Source organism: Bombina bombina, chromosome 2 (genome assembly GCF_027579735.1).
Source record: "Bombina bombina isolate aBomBom1 chromosome 2, aBomBom1.pri, whole genome shotgun sequence".
In the NCBI taxonomy this organism is placed as follows: domain Eukaryota; kingdom Metazoa; phylum Chordata; class Amphibia; order Anura; family Bombinatoridae; genus Bombina; species Bombina bombina.
In genome coordinates, this window is record NC_069500.1 from 132,685,573 (window position 1) to 132,691,572 (window position 6,000).

The window sequence follows — 6,000 nt, forward strand, 5'->3', positions numbered from 1 at the left end:
TTTTGCGTTTTTCACTCAAGCACTTTCAATGTTTATATCATCATCCTTTTATGTTTTACTGCTACAAACACCCATATGTGTGTTCAGTGAAGTCCCACAAGTACAAAAATACCCCCCATGTACAGGATCTATAGGCCTTGGGGACTTTACCGGGTCAAATATGAGGCCTGCCCATTTCAGTTTTCATGCATGGAAATTTGTCTGATTGGTTTTCTAGGTCAGATATAAACTGAACTGAAAAGTTAATTTTTTTTGTACACTAACAGTAAAAAAAAAGCTCTGATCAGACTAATATATTTATATGTCTTTAGGTATATATATATATATATATATATATATATATATATATATATATATATATATATATATATATATATATATATGTATATACAGATAAATATAGAAATATGTGCTTAAAATAAAAATAATAATTTCATGTATGTGAAGAACATTGGAATGTTAAATATTTACAGTAAATACACAGTAAAACGCATTATTAAATGTAAAATGTTGCATACGCTGTCGGCATTTAACACTGCACAAGCAGTTCTGGTGAACTGCTTGTGCAATGCCACCCCCTGCAGATTAACGGCCAATTGGTCTTTAGCAGGGGGTGTCAATCAACCTGATCGTATATGATCGGGCTGATTGCTGTACGCCGCCTCAGAGGTGGCGTACCAGTTAAGGAGCAGCGGTCTTAAGACTGCTGCTTCTTAACTCCTGTTTCCGGCAAGCCTAAAGGTTTGAGTGGAAACAGATGTATCTGGCCCAATTCGGGCAATGATAAATTGGCCCCTGGTCTTCAGCCATGATAACCCGACACATGTTAAATTTTATTGCTCTTGAGCGAACACGTTTACTTTCAACTTGTAATACATAAATGAATGTGGTTATTATAAATTAACACTGCCACAATATTCTTAGATCGCTCGCATTCAAATGTTAGTGCCACTTGTAATCTAGCCTATTATTAGTAGTAGAGCACAAAACTACATGATCATCGGGTGAGAGCCTCATTGACTTAGGGCTTGAGCAATATCCAACATGAATTTTACTATAGTGAAATGTATTTGACCACAGTAAAGGACAACAAAATATGGCACCAGGAATATTAATTAGACATGTGCGATTCGGTTCGGTCCGAATCGAAATTCGGACAAATTTTGTTGAATTCGGAGATTCGGATCGATTCAAATTCCGAATTGCGGTAGTGCCAAATCTACCAAATAAATCCAAATCGATTCGAATTTATTCGGTAGATTCGGATGGATTCGGATGGCCGTGTATTACACTAGTATTGTACAGTATACTAGTGTAATACACAGCACATCCAACTTAACACTGACCGAAATTCTGAAATTCCAAATCGATTTGAACCGAATAAAATCGAACCGAACCGAATTTCCCACGAATCCGAAAGAATCCTAATGAATCTGAAACTAATTCATTTGATTTCTTCCGAATTCAAATCGATCCGAACCGAAATTCAAAACGGTCCGAATCGATCCGAACCGAACCGAATTTTTCGCGGCTGCACATGTCTAATATTAATTATTGCAGGCATTTTATGAGAAATGTTCCAAAACAGAGCTTGATTTGCAAAACATTTTAAAATGACAGTGTTCAATTACTTGAATTCATTTCTTTTGAACACAGATATTTTGCAGTGCAGTGCTTAGTTGATAATAATTACAATGCATAAACAGGACTCAAGGCAAACTTGATCTGATACTGAATGATCTATTCGTAAGAACTTCTTGATTATCTTGTAACTGCTTTACCTAAAGGTCACTAAAGGGACACAAAGAATGTCACAAAGTAAAACATTTTGGTAATCTAGAGCAGATTTATGACATTTTTTTGATACATGAAGCCTGTGAAAATAATAATAATAATAATAATGGTAGGAGTAAAGCACTATACATACAATATAAAGACAAGACAGAGACAAACAGAACGTACAATCATTGTAAGACAGATAAAAAGCCATGGAAAACTTTCACAGTGATTATTTTACTGCAATTAAGACCTGTTTCAATTGAATAATTGACAAAAAAACAGTCCAATAAGTAGTACATTTTTTCTGAAAATTTTTGAAATTACTTGGACATTCTTTGCCCTCTGTACCATGTGACAGCCATCAACCAAGCACAAAACACATATATGTTTAGCCTGTGAACTATTGCAAATGCTCAGTATTAGCTGTGCCTCAGGAAGTGTGCATATAAAATAATTGTACACATTTTGAAAGTGGAAAGTGGAAGTAACTTGGACAATTTCTTTTTTTAAAGCTGCATACAATATATGGATCAAGAAAGTAAAATTTTGACTTTAGTGTCCCTTTAAACATTTGAGTGCTGATTGTTATTTAACAATATTTCAATAACAACTTTTTTCTTGTATGGCTATAAATTAACTTAAGTTCCTCCATTATAAATGGTAAGAATCACTCTACGTATTTGGCTTGGTGTAATAGAACTCCCACATTTAGCATATGTTCTACATTACTGTTTTTATTAGCTGTTACACACCTTTTCTATTTCTTTGCCTTAGCCAATTTACAAAAAACATTATTTCCCTCTATTCACATCTTGCAGCTCATTATTTCCCTCTATTCACATCTTGCAGCTATTTTACCCCCTGTTTCTTTCAGCCTTAACTTCCTGAATCAAAATGTTTTCATCCCTATAGGTTGCTCTTATGTGCTCACTCAATAATGCTCCCTCTTTTTCTCACACATCATTGGTTCTCACTTAGTTTGTGTCCCTATTCTTCATATGATTACCTTCAAGAAATCAAATTATTGGTTATCATTCTATTGGTTGATTGGACTAAAAATTCAAAAATCAGTCAATAGAAATGCAAAGGCACCCCTATATAAGGGGGAACCTCACATTTAAGCTTCAGTGTGGGGCAGGGACTGCGTGAAGAAGGATCGGATGGAAGACAGAAGACGGAAGATGGAAGAAGACAGAAGATGGAATAAGAGGACCACTGCCATGAAGATGAAGAGGACCGCCCCGGATTGCCACCGTCATAAAGAAATAAGAGGAGCAGCGCCATAGCTGATCCCATAGGAGCCGAGATCAAGTTGGGTGAGTAGAAACTTTGAAGGTTGGGGTTTTATAACAACTTTAGGGCAAGGCCCAACCAAATACCCTTCTAAGGGCAATGCCCTACCAAATGCCCTTATCAGGGCAACTGTTAGAGTAGGTTTCTAAAATTATGCTTTTTATTTGGGTGGGTTACTTTGGTTTTAGAATAGAGATTTTTTGTGCCAAGTAAAAGTGCTTAATCACTTTAGGGCAATGCCCTACATAATGCACTTCTCAGGGCAATTGTTATAGTAGGTTTTAATGTTAGTATGGGTGTTTTTATTTTGTTATGGCCATTTTTTAAGGGGACTTTAGTTTTAGGATAGGCATAACTGGGGGGATTTATTTTTGCTAGTGCTTTGTTTTCTTTTGGTAATGTGCTTTTTATTTTGTGTAATTTTAGTGTTTGTTATTTTTTGTAGGTTAGAGGTCGGAGGAGTTAGTTGATAGGAAGTTAAGTAGTGTAGGGCTAGTTTGCATTGGGAAGTTGTGTCAGTTTAGGAGTTAATAGGTTAGGGTGTGTTTGCGGTGGAGGATTGTAGTGTTTTAGGGGTTTAAATTTTAGGGGGTGGTTAGGTTGATTATGTTATGGCAGATTAGGGGTTAAAAGTCTATCAGAGTTAGGTTGCACTGCGGGTAAGGGTGCGTAAGGAGTTTCAGCCATGTTTGTCTTGCCACCTTTTCAGTGGCAAGACTTTACTGTGTGAGGCAGATAGTGTAGATATAGTTACAGTTCCTACACATAAACTGTGTTACTGTGTTTGGTTTTAGTGAGCACACTGTCTGTGCTCTGTAGGAACAATTCAAATACAATCCCCCCCCCACTGAAAGTGGCAATATTCGAGAACTTTTGCAGAAGCTGTGATCCCTATTATTTCCTATTTGAGAATTAGAGACATGTTGCCACTCGTCGGCACTTCTTGGGTCCGTCCCTTTTTTTTAGAATATATTGACAAACTGCGAGGCTGATGAGGTCAGAAAGGAAGTTTCTCATCTGTCTGTCGATGCTTTGAATATCAGGGCCTTGATCACTCAAAAACATGAATCTTCTTCTTTTTCAGCCATTCTTTAGTTGGTTTACTTGTGTGCTTTGGGTCATTGTCTTGTTGCATCACCCAACCTATCTTAAGCTTGAGGTTATGGACAGCTGTTATGGTATTCTTCAGTAAAATGTCTTGATACGCTTTTAAGTTCATTTTTCCATCAATGATTGCAAGGGGTCCAGGCACCAAGGCAGCAAAGTAGTCCCAAACCATGATGATCTCTTCACCATGTTTCACGGTTGTGATGAGATTTTGGTGTTGGTGTGAGTTGCCCTTTCTTCATTTATAGCATTGTACATTTTTGCCAAAAAGTTCAACTTTTTCTCATCTGTCCATAGCACATTTTCCCGGAAGCATTGTGGAACATGGTCTTTGCAAACTTGAGATCTGTTGCAATGTTTTATTTTAATTAGCAGTGGATTGCTTCATTGGAATGGGGTTAATAACTTTATTAGAGTTGTGGTGTGCTCTGGGAGCAGCGGGATGGGGGTTAATAACTTTATTTAGTTGTGGCGGGGTCCAGGAGTGGCGGGATAGGGGTTAAACATTTTAGTATAGTGACGGTGTTTAGTGACAGGGTATAAATAAAGTTGGGAAAAAGCCAAATAGCAGCGAGATCGATGACTGTTAGTTAACAACAGTCCGCTGCTCATCGCCCCATACTTGGTGCGCTGCTTTTTGACAACTTTTTTAATAAATAAGGAGAGCATATTCAGGTCAGCGGCGGCGATGTTAGGTGATGTTTGGTGAGCGTATTGGTGCCGTTGAATGCAGCATAGTTGACGGCTTGATAAGTAGGCCTCAAAGAGTCACTTATTATTTCCAGTCTCAACTGTGAATGATTACTCAGCTTCTTCAATAAAAATGTGAAAAGTACAACTGTGTGCTATTAGTTTAGTCAGATTTGTTTGTCTATAATTGTGACCTAGATTAAGATCAGATAACATTTTATCAATGCAGAAATTCAGGTAATTCCAAAGGGTTCTTGCAATGGTAAGTAAATTAATTGTTTTTCTGCTAAAATGATGACTTACCAGAAGCTTTTCTTAACCCCTTAATGACCACAGCACTTTTCGATTTTCTGTCCGTTTGGGACCAAGGCTATTTTTACATTTTTGTGGTGTTTGTGTTTAGCTGTAATTTTCCTCTTGCTCATTTATTGTACCCACACATATTATATACCGTTTTTCTCGCCATTAAATGGACTTTCCAAAGATACCATTATTTTCATCATATCTTATAATTTATTATAATTTTTTTTATAAAATATGAGAAAAAAATAGAAAAAAAACACTTTTTCTAACTTTGACCCCCAAAATCTGTTACACATCTACAATCACCAAAAAACACCCATGCTAAATATTTTCTAAATTTTGTCCTGAGTTTAGAAATACCCAATGTTTACATGTTCTTTGCTTTTTTTTGCAAGTTATAGGGCCATAAATACAAGTAGCACTTTGCTATTTCCAAACCATTTTATTCAAGACTAGCGCTAGTTACATTGGGACACTGATATCTTTCAGGAATCCCTGAATATCCCTTGACATGTATATATATTTTTTTAGAAGACATCCCAAAGTATTGATCTAGGCCAATTTTGGTATATTTCATGCCACCATTTCACCGCCAAATGCGATCAAATACAAAAAATCGTTCACTTTTTCACAAACTTTCGGTTTCTCACTGAAATTATTTACAAACAGCTTGTGCAATTTTTTTCTCTGGGATCCCCTTTGTTCAGAAATAGCAGACATATATGGCTTTGGCATTGCTTTTTGGTAATTAGAAGGCCGCTAAATGCCGCTGCGCACCACACGTGTATTATGCCCAGTAGTGCAGGGGTTAATTAGGGAGCTTGTAGG